The sequence below is a fragment of the Mastigoproctus giganteus genome, chromosome 1 (genome assembly GCF_048544385.1).
Source record: "Mastigoproctus giganteus isolate SK-2022 chromosome 1, ASM4854438v1, whole genome shotgun sequence".
Lineage (NCBI taxonomy): Eukaryota > Metazoa > Arthropoda > Arachnida > Uropygi > Thelyphonidae > Mastigoproctus > Mastigoproctus giganteus.
The window spans coordinates 251,989,023-252,007,850 of record NC_143575.1 but is presented as its reverse complement, the minus strand read 5'-3'; the positions used below and the strand labels follow the sequence as shown (position 1 = coordinate 252,007,850).

Here is an 18,828-nt window from a genome sequence, read left to right as displayed (position 1 = left end):
GGGTGCCCTAACCTGGTTTCTTTCAATCCCTAACCCCTTGCAGGGGAAGTGGACGGTTCACGTCTCTCCCGTCTCCTCCCCTCCCTTAGGTGATATGGCCTACTGGCACTCAAAACCGTACTCCCTTGTGCGGATCTGTTTTTTCTTTTTTCCTGGGGAGGGGGGAGTTTTTTTCTCTTCTCCCCTCCTTGCCTCCCCATATTTTTCATTCTGGTGGGGCATAGGCATACCCACTGAAAATGGGGGATGACCTTCCTATCCGACCCCTCTTCTTCCTATTTCACCCCCCCAGTCTTCACCCTCCCCTCCCAACACTTTCTCTTGTTCAATGACTGCCCCACATGTCCAAATTTAAATCACATCAAATTTTGCCCGACCATTTTAGGCTCTGTAGAAATAGTTCTTTTAGCGTAAAACCCCATGCAGCGCTTTCTAAATGCAGTTTTACCGAAATCAACCCCGATCGTACCAACCTTTATTTTAAGCACTAGCCACCGAAATCCGAGAAAAGTAAGCGGCAGGACCTGCCAGAGTATAATTAGTCTCTTGGTACACCCGGTCGGCGTCACCGTCGCTAGGTATGGAAACGCCGGGTCCCACTAGGGGCCCGGCGACCAACAGGCCGGATGAACAATGGGCACAACAAACTATATACCACATGACCCATACATTACTTTTAAACCTCTGGCATAGACAGGGTACTGTCATTCGATACATAGAGCATACGCAGAGATGGGAGAAATCCCCGGAGCCGTCTGACTCTCAACATACCTATACCTAGTCCTGGTCGACTCTAGTCTAGCCAGAGTTCTTTCCCCTACTAGTCAAACCACAGTTTTTTCCCTTCTGTCCTAGTCCTTCTCCTTGCGCCAGTGACGTAACAAGCGTCTGTGTTGCTCCACAGACCCTAGGCTAAGTGGCCAGATAAACAACATATTCCGACGATAACCGAACACAAAAATACACTATCTGGCCTTGGCTGAGTACTCTTTGCTACACAAGAGACCCAAATGCGGAGTTGTGGAGAACCACCAGTGGCATTTGTCAAATATCACTATGGTACGTTGTAGAGGATCCACCCGCTCTGTCGATCCACATAATTCTAGTGATGTTCCATGGGATTCATATCCAATGAATTCGGTGGTTAAGGTGACCTTTGTGTTTGGCGAACCACTCTCGAACTATACCGACAACGTGGCAGGGTGTAATATTCTGCTGTAACACATTTGTGATATCCGCGAATTTTAGGTCGTTTTTAGCATTCATAGTGTCGTTTTTGGGTTTGAAAGCTCCAAGAGATTTGAAGGAAAACATCACTCATACCAAAACACTGCAGCCACCTGCGTGTTTCCTTTAGACTAGGACATCGGAATGATTGCTTTCTACAGTTTGCTGCCGTACTCTCCGTCCATGATCCACATGTCACAGCAGGAAACGTGATTTTTCGCAATGGCAACTCTTTTTCAGTCCTCAGTGATCCAATAACGCCGTTCAGATGCTAACTTTAGGCGTCCTCGTTGGCCGTAAGCATGGGTTCATTGACAGGGCCGCCTACTTTAGAGGCCCATGCGGAGGAGAATTCGTTGGATTTTGGTCTTAGAAACACAACTGGTTTTCCTCTGTGTTTCCTATATCTCCTCAAGGTTGCATGTGTTACAAAATTATTATATTCCGAATATGTTCCCCCTTCATGCCCTAGTTTAAAAATCGTAAAAGTGAATGAACCACTGATGTGAAACGTGTTTTGATATTTCGAACTTTTTAAGGTAGACATACAATATTTAAGAACTTTACAGTAACGTATTTATATTCCTAATTGGAAAGGCCGTAGGGATATCCTTCCAGTTTTCATAGAGAGAAGTCATGGTGTTTTTGGTTTTTCAAAACAAGCAAACTATGGTAATTTCGATATGAAAAAATCAGATCAGACTGTTCCAACATATGGATAATCCAAATAGGTTTCAGAAGTTTGCTATACTTGATATCAGTAATTCCTCATATTGGTTATACAGGTATATTCCGAACTTATTTGCAATTAACGTTCCACAATCATGTTATGGTAAGGATGAATTGTCGATGGCTTGCTTCGTTATTGGTTATTCCAATTTTTAAATCCATAACATGTGCTTTCGCTGCACAATAGCGCTAATAGCAGATTGTCGGATGGATATTTTCATGTTGAAATGTGATGTGAGATGTATCTTTCGAGTCCACTCAAATGCGCTTTACAATGTAGGCCAATATTAAACCCAACGAAGAAGAAATATCATATCAGTTGATATGTTGGCAAATATGAGTGTCTTATTTGCCACAAAAATATCTATGAATACGTATCGAAAGAATACTTCACAAAAATTCATGAAATTTGGCTAGAAAATGAAAAATATTTCAAGAGCACGTGATTTTCCTGCGTCACTATACGCGCTGTTGGCTGGAAGAAGACAACTCTGATCGCGTGCTTCCGGAAAACAAAAGGTGTACTTCCGGGACTGGATTATCGTAAACTACATCGTTTTATTTATTTGGGGGTTTTACGTGCCGTAAACGTGGAAACGGCGTGTCAAAAGGTAAGAATAAAGTATATTAGAATTTAAAAATATGGTACAAATAAGTTATACCTTACGGCGTTGTCTTTCTGACTCGCCCTCCAGAGTTGATCTTTTCCGAACAACTTTTGCATTTTCAAGACCTGAGACGGCGAAGTTCAAAAGGCGCGAGTAAATATTGAAATAGAAGTGCAGATGGGACGTCCTCGTGGGTTGACAGCCTTAATAGTATATTATTTTTCGGTAATAAAAACTGGATGGTGAATGCTAAACCTTACGGTGATAATATTTATCATTATGCATTTTTCCTCCTTCAAGGTTGAGTCAGTGTTTCAAGCCTTGTTATGGCAGACCTAATGATATGTGATAACGGATGACATGGAATTTCTGAAATGAGTAAAATTAAAAGCCCCGGAAAGGTTGACAGCGTTGACGTTGAGTATGAAATAATCATAAATTTTCAAGATACCTATCAAGTTTTTGTTCAACACCATGTTGTCTGGTAAGAGGGACACTTGAAATCTTAACTTGGTTATTTGTTTACATGTTAACTTGAAATATTGCTTGTTGACATCAAAATAAGTGGAAACGGGGGTAAAAAATAGACCCAACCGATAGCTTTCGGTTGTAGTATACTGTGCATATAAACAGTAATCCACGTATACATATCAATAGCATTTCACTATACAAAGTAGGAGAAATGCTCATTATTTTGTATTCACTGGTAATAATTATTAACATTAGCTGATTTCGCTGTTCTAATGACTTCTCTTGTAGAAAGTTTTTGATGTTGAATCGAGCAGATTTCGGTTTCTTTTCCAATCATCACGTCTCATTTAAACTACTTATTACAATATTATAAGGTTAGCTATTATAAGTTTGCACTTCTTAACCATCATTCTTAGTATATATACGTTGACTCAGAATTTGTTGCACTTTGATGGATTTCGCTTGTACAGAATTGAGCGCTTAAAGCACTTCTCTGTTCAGTAAAATTTTATTTTTGCTGTGACTCACTTGGAATTCCCCAAACAACATATATGGTCAGCTTAATATTCTTTACTTCTAAGCAAGATAATTATCTTGTTTAACGTTACATTTACGTCATTTTTTTACGTTCTCCACTGTTTCTGAATTACATTTTATCAGTTAGTTTTTACGATTGATGTATTTAATGTTGAACTTACACCATAACTTTGTAAGGTTTAATTTTTCATATGCTTTACCAAGCAGTATATTTTAAAATTCATTCACTATATAGTAGCTTTGATTTCAAAATTGGTACTTGTATTTGTGCATCACTCTTAATTGAAGGTATTGTAATAAAAATAATTGCAACTTAAGTTTACAGTAATCCAATTTTTTGTTATCTGAATGGATGAGTGGATTTGTTTCACCATTATGTGTGGAAAAGCTGTTGGTTCAGATTCCATTGATGATACATATAACTTATTGAGGACTTTTTAAACAAGGTTTAATTAGTCTCAGTTGAAGTTTTTTTTTTTTTTTTATCCAGATCACAGAAAACAATTAATAACCCATTCTGGATATAAAATATGCCACTATTTTATTTGCCTTGTATGCTATCAGTTTAATATGTTGTGTGCATCTCATTGGTTGACTTAGGATGTCAACAAATAAGAGTGACAGGTATAATATTGGCACACAGTTCTGACTTGAGATTTCATTATGGTGTGTCCAAGATGGAGTTTTGGCATCTACAAAGTATTAAAAATAACAAATGTCAATGTATTATTACTCTGGGTAACTGTGTTTGTGGTGCCTATACCTTTAGTGCATTGCTTCGGTCAGCCCTCTCAATGTATGCTCGTTTCTCGTCTTTAATCAAATTAGGAGTACTTAATCATCTGATTACCTTTTCATTAAATAGTTATGTAAATAGTAAGAGACATTATATGTCTAATTAATATATGTGTTAAAGGGTCTAATATATGATAACATGCACATATAGATTGATGAAAAAAAGCTACTTCACTGCATGAGTTGCAATAGTAAAATACAATTTATTTCTATAAAAAGGATAATTGCGCTTTTGAACTTAGTTAAAGTTAAGCATTTAATTTGGAAAAGCTGTATAAAAGCTGCTTAGAATAAAAAACAGTTGAACCATATATTATGTTCTGCTTTTCAGACATCCTGCCTGTTGCAAGAATAATAAATAACAGTTTCTAAATAATACAAATATATTTATCGTATTTAGTAGTCACTGGCTCGAACCCCGGTCTACTCAAGGAACGTGTGCTATGCACTCTCGCTCCTGACCACTTGGCTACGTCAATCCTTGGCTTATGTATTCAGCTTCATTCTTTGCTAGTGTGCCTAATGGATATGCTCCCCCTCTTGGTGACTAAAGAAAGAATGGGTACAAGTGTCATATTTAATGAAAATGCATATGGCAATAAACATTACAGTAAACCTCAGTTTTATGGATTTCAGATTTAATGGACAAAAAAAAATTTTGCTCGAACCAGAATACCACTATATGGTAACGGTAAATTGTCTTTTATTGATTATGTACTATTATCAACCAATGAAGCCTAGGTAAATTGTCTTTTATTGATTATGTACTATTATCAACCAATGAAGCCTAGGTAAATTAAAGTATGTTTTTTATTGTTTAATTTTATTTCAATGTTTCTAATACCTACGTATATAGAGCAACTGTAAATTTTCAGTTATGTGAGGTATAAATGGTCTTATAAAATAACTTTTTATTTAACAGACCTTCAGCAATAACAGGCTGCTCCTTCCCCCATCTGTTTGTAAAATCAAGGACTTACTCTACTTTTATTCTTGCAACTCGTGCTCAAAGTGACTTTTCCCAGCAATAATTGTACCTTAAAGCAAGATTTGGTTTATTCTGGTTTTTCAATTTAAGCATAATTTAAGATAATGTAACATGACTCTAATTCATCATGTTACATTATCTTAGGCTGAATTAATCTGCCCAAAACTAAATTAATCTACCCAAACTTAGTGATAGGCTAGCTTAGATAATCCAACTTGAAATATTGAGGTTTATAATTGACATAAGCAGTCTGCTAAGTCATATGAGTGAGAAACAATAAAATTATATACAGATAACCCTCGTATAACACAGTAGTTAGGTTACTATAAAATCTCGTGTAGTGCGAAACCATGTTATACGGGACTAAGAACCAGTACAAAGAGGGGAGTTACATTCCAAAAGCCAACAAAAGTAGATCATTTTTTTTATAATTATCGGAAACTTAATTTTTATTAAAAATAGTAATAACTGAACAAACGTCTTACAAACTGTGATACATATATGTCAGAGGGGATGCCTCCATAGCCAGGTGGGAAGGAGCAGCAGTGCATACCACACACTTCTTGATTAGACCGGGTTCGAACCCGTAACCACCAAATACAGAGGATGCGGAAAGGTCAGGGAATGACCACCTCATATCCCGGAGCACTATGGCCTTAGTTGCTAATGCTCCTAAAAACCAAAACAACAACAACAACAACAACATATATGTCAGATAATGTATGTCCATTTAATTTTCTTCCCTTTCATCTTCTAAGCACAACCAAACAATGTTTTCTCTGCTGCAGAATGTCTTCACCTTCTGAACTTTCTTCTGCAGCATCTATATTTTGTGTATCTTTTGCTCTTCTTTAAAAAAATGAGTAATCTGGGTTTGTTTACTTTTTCTTGATAGATCTTTGTAAATTTCATGGTATGGAGCTAAGCGTTTTTGACGCTCCCTTTTGAACTTTGTTCTACTTTCAGTCGAAGAATCTGAATTCAAAAAATAAGCTTCTAATTGCTCTGCTAAGATTATGCCTTCCTGTATGTGTAAAATGCCTTCCTTTTAGTGTAAAATTAGGAACTTCAGAATTTTCAACTGCGCTGTTATCCTCTGAATCGATTTGGTTTACCTCTGATGCCATTTCCACCAAATCTGCTTTGCCCGCCTCTTTTTCTACCAGTAATTCTTGAACATCTTCAGTAGTTATATCATCAAAACTTTCCCCTCCTACCGACTTAGCAAGTTCTACTATCGAGATGATTCTGTTTTCTGCCGGTTCAACCATATTTCCTGAATGAACTGACTCTGGCCATACATTTTTTCAACAAGCATTTAATGTTGATGGTTTCACTTTGAGCGATAAAGCTATGATTTCAATACAGTCCACAATTGAAAAATGTTTCCATGCCTCCATCACTTCAATAGATTTGGAATCAATTTTTAACGATTTTCTGATGTAATGAGTTTTAAAAGTAGATATGCCTTGATCTAATGGCTGAATTAAAGAAATTGCATTAGGTGGTAGGAGCATTACTTCAACATTTTGAGTGACTTAAATCTTTTGGATTGCCTGGTGCGTTATTCAATAGTAATAAAACTTTCAAATCTAGATTTTCCACTTTCAATAGTTTTCCACAGCTGGCATAAAACAATTTAGAAACCCTGCTTTAAATAAATTGGCAGTTACCCAAATTATGCCTAAGTTTCTTAAGCATAATTTAGGGATGGAATTTAATTCACAACAAAGAAATTATTCCAATATGGTTCTTAAGAACAAAGTTTAGTAATACATACCCAGAAAAATTTATAAACGATCAAATAAAAACTATAACCTTACACCTTCAAAGTCACATTTTTTTTATGGTCTCAAACAAGTATAAGTTCAATAGCACAGAACCTAACATGGGGATTTCCCAATAATTTTTTTTGCATAATGACCAGCGAGTCAACAGCGGGGATTCACAAAACAAAATGGAAATGGTGAAAAATTACATCCAACATAATAACAGGGTTTTCTCCACACAAAAGCTCAAAAATACTGTGTTATGCGAGATTTGAGTACCGCGTTTTGCGAGGATTGCCGCAATTTATCAATCATGTTAGAGCGAAACAATGTTGTAGAAGTACTGTGGGGGTTGCCTGTACTATCTTATTAATGATAAAACAGCCAAATTCCTAATTTAAAACAACAACTGTGTGCAAGAGTTGAAGTCTTTGATAATTTCACTAGTATATCTTTAGATACTATAAGGAAATTTACTTAAAAATAGATTTGTTATGTGCACATAATTAAGCAAAACAAATTGATTTCAGAATAATTGATTGACATCATTAGGAAAAAACTATCACTAATTATATTTATGCGCATTGACTTTTAATTCCAGTTTATTTCTAACAGCTTTATGTACAGGGTCATCAAGAAAAGGTGCAACGGTTTTGAATGCTATATATTTTTTTGATGGATTGCATTGGCATTTGTGTTTGGTGAATAAATGCTTAAGACATGAGAGTTTATTATTCAAGCAAAAACATATTCAATATGTGACCCCTGTGTGTGTCCAATACCATTTTCAGACATTGGGTGAAGTTTTTTATAATTGTAGCTCCCCTCCCGTTTTAAGATGCCCCCACAGCAGCTGTGATTTCACCTTTCAGTTCTCAGTGTATGCAGATTATTCCAGTAGATCAATTTCCTGCAAACATCCATCCACACCCCTTTTGGTTTTTAGTTTTATTGGCAGTCCCCCAAAATCCTATTTTATATTCTCAGTAATAAAACATTGTTATCAACAAACAAAAAATATTTTAACGTGGCCTCAAAATTTGCCCTTCCACATTTCAGAATATTCAGATTTAACAAATAAAATTAATCTATCTGCCTGTCTAGCTGTGTGAGTCTGCTCAGTACAAAATTGCATATATCTGTTTCCAGAATTGGTAGAAAACACAAAACTATCTAACAGTTTGCCTCTTGGAATTAGTGTGTTGGATGAGCTTGTATCGTTTTTGCCATTTGACTTATTTGAGGTGATTATAATGATCAGAAAGAGTATACTTTCTCACAGTCCTCGCCACCTTTGTCCTGCTGTCATCTTTGGGTCTATGGACCACAATGTGTGTGCATGCTGCTGTAGACTTTAGGAGCTCACAAAGTAAATAATAACAGGGACTCAGATCTAACAAGTATGGTGACCAAGATCACCCAATCTCATATCATCCATGATGTCAATAAGAGATGACCCTAAGATTAAAATGTTCCTTCACTGTATGTTTTCTTACCCCAGCTTTTTGCAAAAATGTTTCTTCTATGTTCACTCCTGTGTCCTGAAGAATTGGAATAGATCTCACTTTAAGTATAGGGTTTTGATTTAAATTGATGCTGTACTTAGGAAAACTGCCAGTTTGATGAAACCTTACACACAGAAAATATTAGTATATACACTGGTGTTCAAAGAAAATGCATCACCCTTTAAAATGTAATCGTCGTCGGAATAACGTAAGTAGATGGCAATATTTCTTACAGATTGCATCAGATAAGATTGACACGCGTAAGTGATGACGTAATTTTGTATCATCTGCTACTTTCAGTTATATAAGCACACTCTGCAAGAGTTGCATCATTCCTTGCTTGTGTCAGAATGGCGAGTTACATGCAGTTGACGTCACGAAGAAAGAATGCTATTCTTGCTTTACGTGAGGAAGGATGTTCTTCCCGTCATATTGCTTATAGAGTGTCTTGTAATCAGTCGCCTGTGAGTAGATTTCTTTCCAAACTCAAGAATACTGGTTCTGCGGATAGGAAAAAAGGAACCAGATGCAAACGAGTCTCTGTTCCAAAATAGGACTGTGTTTTGAAATGCTTATGCCTTAAAAACCGAAAAGCTTCTTTGTCTGAGCTGAAAAGAGAATGGAAAGAACATGTAGGAGTGGTAGCAAGTGCAGTATCGTGGAGTAGGTCACCTGCAGTTTATAAAAGGTTCTGTAAATGCCAATGGATACCTGGCTATATTGGAAGGCAAATTGATACCAACCATAGAGACCATTTCAACCTGCCAAGTAACTGCATCTTTCAGGATGACTCTGCTCCTTGTCATTGGGCAAAAAGTGTAAGTAGGCACTTCTTTAGTTACTTTAGCTTCATTTCTGCATTAGAGGTTCGACAATAATGTGTTTACATTTGTTACAGGGGAAAAAATGGTTGGAAGAGCGGTCCATTACAATGCTTAGCTAGTCAGGAAACAGCCCAGACCTGAATCCTATAGAGAACTGTTGGCATCGTGTGGAATCTGCAGCTGCCAAAAAGACACCAAAGAACCTTTGTGAACTTCAGAAGCCATAATTCGTGTTTGGAACCACGAACTATCAGCTGATTATCTTCAGAAATTGATCTTGTCAATGCCTCGACGGTGTGCTGCTATCATCAGGGCCAGAGGCAGTTCAACTAAATATTAGTTTTCACACCTAGTTTGCACCTGGTGAACATTTCCATTTTGTTTTCCATTTAAAATGATAAACTGAAGCAAATTGTGAGGGCTTCCAATAACATTTCAGTCATAATTGTTGTGTTTACCAAAACTGTTGTATAAAGGTTGCAAATGCTCATTTTGGAATATTTTGAGAGCACCTGTCAAATATTACTTAGCTTTGCCTTAACTATTAATAAATATCTTTTGTTTATATTTCTATTTTGATGCTAGTCGTTAATGTAACATACCATCGCGAAAAAGGGTTAGACGTGAGATTCCTAGGTAATGCACTTTCTTTGAACACCAGTGTATATGTAGTGTACTCTATCTTGTTTACTGAATATTCCTACTAGGGTGCATCTAACTGATAAAATGATAATGACACCAAACTTCCTCAGAATTCAGCTCATTATAATCTTTTAGGCCAGTGGTTCCCAAACTACCGAAATCTACAGACCCCTTCAAAAATGAAAAAAAGTTTGCGGACCCCTATATATATATACATGTTTCTGTGTGTGTGTATATATGCACGAACACTGGGTTTTCTGAAATAAAAATTCTGAGTTTTATGTTTAAAACAACTCAACTTTATTCTTATTTTTACATAAATATATGGTGCCTCCGTAGCCAGGTGGGAAGGAGCAGCAGTGCGTACCACACGCTTTTTGATTAGACCGGGTTCAAGCCCGTCACCACCAAATACGGAGGATGTGGAAAGGTCAGGGAATGATCACCGCATATTCTCGGAGCAATATGGCCTTAGTTGCTAATGCTCCTAAAAACCAAATAACAACATAAATACATAATAATAACTTTATTTATCACCAATTTGCTATACATAGAACGAATAATTTGACCAGTTCCAGAGGGTCATTTCGCGGACCCCTGGAATTGGTCTGTGGACCCCGGTTTGGGAACCGCTGTTGTAGGCTATAGCTCATCTTTTAGTTCATTGTAATCTTTTAATTTATAATCGTAGCCAGGTGGGAAGGAGCAGCAGTGCGTAGCACACGCTTCTTGATTAGACCGGGGTTCAAGCCCGTCACCACCAAATACGGAGGATGCGGAAAGGTCAGGGAATGACCACCGCATATCCCGGAGCAATATGGCCTTAGTTGCGAATGCTCCTAAAAACTAAATAACAAACAAACAAAACAATTTATAATCTTATCTGTAAATAGTTAATAACACTTTTAGTTTAGTTTATTGACAAGATGTCAGACATACAGTTTCCCTACAAATTCCAAGTATTAAACCCAGAACTGATACTGTTTCTGGATTCTGCTTTGGAATATTCCAAACTTTGGCTTAATGGGTTTATTAACAGCTAATTCCAACCATTCATTATAACAGCTAAAATATTGTAGATAGGATCAAATCCAGAAATGTTGCTTGTTCTTTGAATGACCCTGCCCTTTGGGAATCATTTGGTTCGCTGCTGTGCTTAGTTCCCTGCCCTAATGATGTTAGATTTCATATTCATTACCAAATAGACTGCACCTCCACTTTGTATGACTGTGTGAATGAATTGTTTTCATTGTATAGATGAATATAACCAAATATAACTAGCCATTGTACAACTACAATGACTAGTTATATTTGGTGGGGAGGAGAGGGATGTTTATATTTCTGAAGATTTCCTTTATAGAACTGTCAAGATTACATTTAAACATGTTTTATCCTTCAGCTTTTTTTACCACCTCATCATAGGGTATAACTTCATTGAATTCATTTCCATTTTGTGAAATTCATTAATACGTTTTAACTTAACCAATTTTTATAGACCTAATATATAATTCCTAAATGACCTTATGTTGATGAGCTATAAAAAGGACTGTACACAATAATTTTGAAAGTGTTGCTTATAGCAACATTACTTCTCTTAGTGTAGAATATTCACTAAAAACAGCATGTCCTTGGTGAATTTAGTGTGCTGATGATGCTATTTTTTTTTTTTTTTAACATTCTTAACCATGTGACACTTTCATTGGTAGGGTGATGCTGCATCTCCAATGCCGATATAAAGTTTTATCTCTAATCACTCAGTGCTTCTGATGATGCCATAGTGTAACCTTAGACAACATTGTCAGGTATCTGGTATAATAAACTTGGTCTTTTTGTAATGCAGAATATATTTTAATTGTTTCTATATGTCTTTTATAGTTTAAAAGGTACAAAGGGAGTGATCTAAAGTAGTAATGTGCAGTGTTTCATCCTTAAAACCTAACTACTTTTACAATATGATAAGAAACAGGATACTATTTCAATACAGGTTAATGCAAAAATTGAAAGAGTTTCCTAAAACAATGCTTCTTTGGTTTGGTTTTTCTGGAGGGGATAACATCATCCCTAGACAGTCAACTGAAAAAGCCCAATGCAGAGGTGTTGTTTTAGGAAACTATTTCAATTAACTACTCTTAATTATTTTTGTAGACCACATTGAAGAAATTGCAGAACACACTATTTTATAAGTGCATTGCAAACTATGGTGTAAAGCTCATGTTAAGCATTGACTTTGCATGATGGCACCTCCGTAGCCAAGTGGGCAGGAGCAGCAGTGCATAGCACACGCTTCTTGATTAGACTGGGGTTCGAGCCCGTGCCCACCAAATACGGAGGATGCGGAAAGGTCAGGGAATGACCACCGCATATCCCCGGAGCAATATGGCCCTAGTTGCTAATGCTCCTAAAAACCAAACAACAACAAACAAACTTTGCATGATTGTAGATTGATTTTTTTTTTTTTTTTTTTTTTTTAATCGGACTTAATATTTATCATATAATGACACATGATGGTATTCAGAATTTTATCTGTGAAACAGTTTTGATGCTGAAATTGTTTTTCTTCATGAAAACGTTTTGTTTGCAGATCATAGTACTTCTGAAGAGTCTTGCATATAAAATTGCATTTTATGAAGATTTAGATGGAGCTGTCAGCAAGTATTTGAAATGGCTCAGAATGATTAATATAATAATAGGATCTCAGTCCAAAAGTAGTTACTCATTGCCATGGTGGTCAGTAAATTTGTCTCCTAAACTTGGATTAAGGTATTGTATGGAGCTTAGAATGTGTTTTGTATGGAGCTTAGAAAGGATTTTTCAAAGTATTGCAGTGGAAATTTTTTTCTGTTTTCGAGTCCTGAAATTGATTGTTAAAGTTAATTGAATGCTGTATCTTCTTGTATGGTCCACACGTGTATGACTATTTATTTCATAATATCAAATTAATAAGGTTTTAGTGTCACATCTGGATATTGAGTGCCAGTTATTGGTAAAAGAGGTTGCTGTGAATGACATGAGCCATAATTTCTGCCAAGATACTATAATAAAATAAAAACTTGCATTAAATTGATATTATTACCAACATTGTAATGTTAAAAAAAAAGAAATGCTTAAGATTAATGTTATTGTTGTTTGTTTGTTATTTGATTTTTAGGAGCATTAGCAACTAAGGCCATATTGCTCCGGGATATGCAGTGGCCATTCCCTGACCTTTCTGCATCCTCCGTATTTGGTGGTGACGGGCTCGAACCCCGGTCTAATCAAGAAGCATGTGCTACGCACTGCTGCTCCTTCCCACCTGGCTACGGAGGGGCCTGATTAATGTTATATGTCAGTGTTTCTCAACCTTGTATTTTCGGCAGCCCAGTTTCGAAAAGAACAAATTTGAAACAGTGTTACTGGTCATAACCAGATTAGGTGTTTTTTTTTGAGACTTTTTTAAATTTATTATGGTAATTCATTTTTAATTTATTATGTGCTACAACAGCTAGAATAGCTTCCACTGCTCTTTCCTAGAGCCATGATCAATATGAATAGTAATTTCATTGCATCACGGGTTTTTATATATACTTAGCAAATATCATTCTCATCTTAGTGAGCTGAAACTGTCATGAATGTCGTTGATTTCCAGACCTTTGATAGTCATAATGTTAAATCACATGGTGCGTTTATTTAAATTTTAGGTTTTCATTGCACATGTCTTAGTTTGCTAAGATAAGATAGGTGCACAGAAAATAGCTTGTAGGTTAGGAAAATATTTAAAAAGTTAACTTTCTGAGGAATAAATTACTCTCCTCACCCCCAGAAAGAATTTCATAAAAATGCTTATACTAAATTTAAAATATTAAAATGGTCACGTAATACACTGCTAGGTTTTTAAAAAAATTATTTAAAATTTTTATATAAACATTACTAAATCACAGACTTAGCCATTTATAGTACATAATGTTGGTTGTATACTCAGATCACTACTCAGTTTCCCAGTCATTAAGTTTTGTTGATCCCATAAATATATATTTTTAACAATGTCTCTAATGAGATGAGTTGAAGAGAAAAAAAGTGTACTTTTACTATTGTGGTCTAGGTTTGATTGTTTACAATAAACTCAAAGGCAGCCGATGCTGTGCAGTGCCAGTGTTTTTACCATAGGCCTGTTTACAGGGTCTTCAAGATCACCATACAAACTTCTGAGATGTCATGCTCTTTGTCTACTCGATCTGCACAGTTGAAACTCTCAATACCTTTCATTGAAAGTGTTTTCTTTGATTTTGCCATGAAAATTTCAGAAATCTTTGTTAGTTATTGCACTAAAAGTGAAAATGCAGGACCAAGTTAAACTTATTCTCAGTAATTATATGCACGTGCTGAAAATGAATTTAAAATTAGCACACATCTCTTGCATCCAATTATCGAAGTCCTTTCTCTTTATGCTTTATAGTAGCACATCCAATTGTTACACTCAGGCTTTGTATCATGGCAGAGTCTGGCTGTCATACAGTTGTTGAAGAGTGTAGATTTTTCTGATGACATTTTGCTCATTGTCATTCAAAAGTAATAAGGTGATAATATTTAAATCTCACAAATAAGAAAGGATAAAAAGCATGTCTAAAGTGCTGCAAAGGTGTTTTATTTTCAAAAAATAATTAAAAATATATTTTTTAATATAAAAAATGGATTTTTCACAGTTATATTCATAAAAGATTGAAAATAAGGCATCAAAAAGTGAACAATCTGAATTTCTCCTTGCCAATTTTCAAGGTTATAAATGTGGTAACTTTTCCCCCCATTAATTGAGTGTGCACGTGAGTGACAAAATCGCTGTTATTCCCGGTTACCAGTTAAATTTCTTGTATTCTGAGGTCAGTTTCGTGATACCAGTATAAAGAGTAAGTGAGTTGTCCAGCAGCCTGATATTCCTATTTTGCTCCTTACCATGCTGTCAGTTAATCATCTATCTCATCTAGAGTACTATTCAATTTGACATTTCTAAATGAATGAAAATTTGCCATGAAAATTTTATCTCAACAGAGCCAAATTGACTACAAGTAGTCAATTTGGCTCTATTGTGAGATTGAAAAGCCATAAATATATTACAGTTTATTGGAAAAGAAATCATGTCTCTATCACCGAATAAGGACTAACCCAACCACATGTATCAAACTTTGGCCTTTTGCACACAGCAGCATACAAGGGTAGCAGTCACAGCCACACTATAAGGGTGTCTTGCTTTGGACATTTTTTGCCGCCACCGTAGCCAGGTGGGAAGGAGCAGCAGCGCATAGCACATGCTTCTTGATTAGACCGGGGTTCGAGCCCGTCACCACCAAATACGGAGGATGTGGAAAGGTCAGGGAATGACCACCGCATATCCCAGAGCAATATGGCCTTAGTTGCTAATGCTCCTAAAAACCAAATAACAACAACAACAATCAATCAAGCTTTGGACATTTGGGTGGTGTTGAGGCGGAAGACTCAGGAATTTGGTTTTACATTTTTGTCTTAAAATTGTATGTATCGCGTAGTTGGTTGTAAACCTACAGGATAAAAACAGTGCCCGCCGCTGCAGGGGATCCCCTGATAGCTGTTTGGTATGATTGTTATAGATCATGTGGGCTGCTTGGCAATTTGGCATGGGGGTAGAATTTATAATTTTGCCTGACACTTAATTTTTGCATTGAAATATTCCCCTGTAATCTTATAGTATTGTACTCTATAGGGCAAGCAGCCCAATTCTAGAGGCTAAAGGTGCACATAACAGTTTTGTGTTTAAATAGAAGTTCTACTTCCATACCACTTGATTGTTAACTTAGACCAAATACAGCAGATTATTCATAGTTCATTATTTTTCACTAGTCTAGTAGAAGGGACTTATATTTAATATATTAGTAAGGGTATTATTCAAAGTTAATTTTTTTTCTAAAGCTACTCTCCACTTGATAACTTGCTTACCTTTAAAGAAAAGTTTTTGTTTCAATTTTTCAATTAAAAATTTCTGAAATCTCCTTTAAAATCAGTATTAATGACCAGGTGCAGCCAACATCTGTTAGTGGGTTGACAATGAGATGGGTAGTTTTACAAAAGAGGATATAGTATTTGGCTTAAAAACTTAAAAATCAGCTGCAGAAAATAAAATGCTCTAAAGTTAAGTTTACAAAAGACTGAGTGATGTTGACTTTTAGGAGGAAGTCTAAATTATCTTTCAATAACATGGATTACAATAGTTAAATATGCCATAAACTGGAAGGATACTTTTTGTGTATCTTTAGGCTCTTGTGAATTACTAATGTAATTTATGATAGCCTAAAGCCACTACTCACATAGTGGCTGCTCTGTAATTGGGAGTTTAGAACCACAGTTCTGAATTAATCCTCATGATATTTAATGTGTGAAGCATGATATTTGAGAATCGCTTTCGAAACTAGACACTTCAGGTTGGTTCAAAGTAATAGGAAGGAGGAGACTTTAAAGTTTTTTTTTGTGACTCTCCAACCTACAGTGTTCTAGATGCTTAAGTCATTATGTCATGGTGTGGAGAGGGTTGAGGAATGTTTTCATTTTCTGTATGTGGCGTTATGCACTGAGAATGATTATATCAGATTTTTTAAGTATAGTCTTTATTGGAGCTGGCGGTTACAGGGCAAGTTTTTTCATCAGTTTGGCCCATATGAGGGCTTGAGTCTCCAAGGTTTTTCGAGACTGAGGACTTTGATAATTCTGGGGCGAAGCTGACAAATCATTGCAACATAGTTTGCACTGAGACAAAATAAGAAATTATATATTTCCTGATAAGTTTTCTCTGTTGTGGTTTTTATACAGATCAAGCTCAATTCAAAAAATGCCTTCGAGCCCTTGGTGTGTAGACAGAGTATGTGCTCTTTAAAGATGAATTGGCATATAGTATGAATTTTTGAAATTTCACCAGAATAATGTTTGCTTGTTATAATATAGACATTGTTATTGGTGTATACAGTAAAGCACAGAAGGGAGTCAGAGAGTGGGATGCAGAGCATAGTTTAAATGACTTTCACATGATATTTTGATATTAGCTCCAATTTTGTTTTGTGCAAGCTAAGCAGTTATTACATTTGCTTCACAACTCTGCTCTCTGCGCTTCAGTTGATTGTGACAAAAAGAAAATTATTCTTTCAAGACCATACTGGTTCTTGTATTCCAGATGTAAAAGTAGCCATTCCCGAGGGAGGGGATCCTTATCGGTAGTCTTATTTTTGGCAATTTTGTTACCTTTTCTTGCCAAGTATAAGTAATTAACTACATAATATGCAGATGACATATTGCTAAAGAAATTCCCCTCTCGTATTGATTAAATGAATAAACCATTCATGCTGAAAGATTAAACCAATTGTGCTTTCAAGCAAAAAAATTTTGAGTTATCAAGTTACTTTAAATTTGGTGTTCAGATCAAGATCTTAATTATTCTTAATGTATCCCCAATTCACAAAGGGTAACACAAGTAATTACAGACAATTAGTTTAACTTCTGTTCAGGGGAAAATAATGGAGTCTCTGTTTAATCAGTGCAGAGTCATCTAGACAAGACTGCAGTAATAATTCCGACACCTCATAGGTTTGTTAAGGGGAAGTCTTGTCTGACCAATTTGATTGGATACTATGATGTGATCACAAAATTGGATGCAAAAAATAATTTTGATATCATATACTTGGATTTTAGGAAAGCTTTTGATACTGTTGCATACGGGAGACTACTGTATAAATTGGAGCAGTGTGGCATTAAGGGCAAGTTGTTGCAAGGGTGGTTGAGTGGGAGAAGACAGAGAGTGGTAATCAATAGACACTGCTCTTCATGGACTAATGTTATTTATCAATGATATTGATGAAGGTATATGAGGCTTAATGTCCAAGTTTGCAGGTGATACAAATGTTGGCAGGGTTGTTAATGACAGTATGCTACTGCAACAGGATCTAGAAAAGTTGAACAGATGTACTGAGAAGTGGCAACTGAAGTGACATTGACATTGATTTAACATTGATAAATGCAAAATACTGCATATGGGTAGCAGTAACCCCAGAGAAATATACCAGCTATGTGGTACTACACTCAGGGTGGTAGAGAATAAAAAAGATATGGGGGTAATTGTGCAATCAGATATGAAATTTTCTGAGCAGTGCAGACAGCCTGCCAGAGCAGGTCATGGGGTCTTGTCAATGATATACAGAAATTTTGCTAGTAGGGGATAAGGAGTGGATGCATTCCTGGAGGCAAAGGCAGGCCACACCTTGAGTACTGCGTACAGATCTGGTAGCCTCATTTAGATGTAGAATTGCTAGAACAAGTACAGGGAAAGACAGCAAGATTAGTGAGGGGGAAACGAAGAGGTCCTCTTACCAAGAATGTGGCTTAAGTTCTTAAGTCTGGATACTAGGCACCCATGAGGTAACCTGATTGAGGTCTATAAGGCCTTGAATGGGTTGAACAGGCTCAATGTTGATGGGATTCTTCCTCTTGCTCATATTACAAACCTGAGGGGGCATAAATTCAAATCGAGGAAAGAGTTGTAGAATAGATGTGTGGAAATTTGCCTTTAGCCAGTAGGTAGTTGATTGTTGGAACAAACTTCCATCTGTAATTATGGAAGTTGATAGCTTAAATAAATTCAAAGAAGAACTGAACAAACTTTTAGAGGGAATGGTGTTTGAAATGATTTTTTTTTTTTTTTTTTTTGGCTGATTCTGTATAAGCTTGCTTTTTTTCATCATATGT

The 18,828-nt window shown here is 36.1% G+C and overlaps 1 protein-coding gene across 5 annotated transcripts in view; it reads left to right on the top strand.

The window, feature by feature from the left end:
* Positions 1 to 2,440: 2,440 nt before the first annotated feature.
* Positions 2,441 to 18,828, top strand: part of LOC150091757 (uncharacterized) — a 144,778-nt gene continuing 128,390 nt past the window's right edge. The window contains exons 1-2 of one of the 5 annotated variants that reach the window (XM_090385582.1): positions 2,453 to 2,567; positions 11,802 to 11,897. The gene's annotated coding sequence lies outside the window, so the exon portion shown is untranslated. Of the gene's footprint in view, positions 2,568 to 2,799; positions 3,049 to 11,801; positions 11,905 to 18,828 lie in introns of those variants that run through there. The other 4 variants (XM_090385581.1, XM_090385583.1, XM_090385585.1 and 1 more) reach the window with 4 other exon arrangements.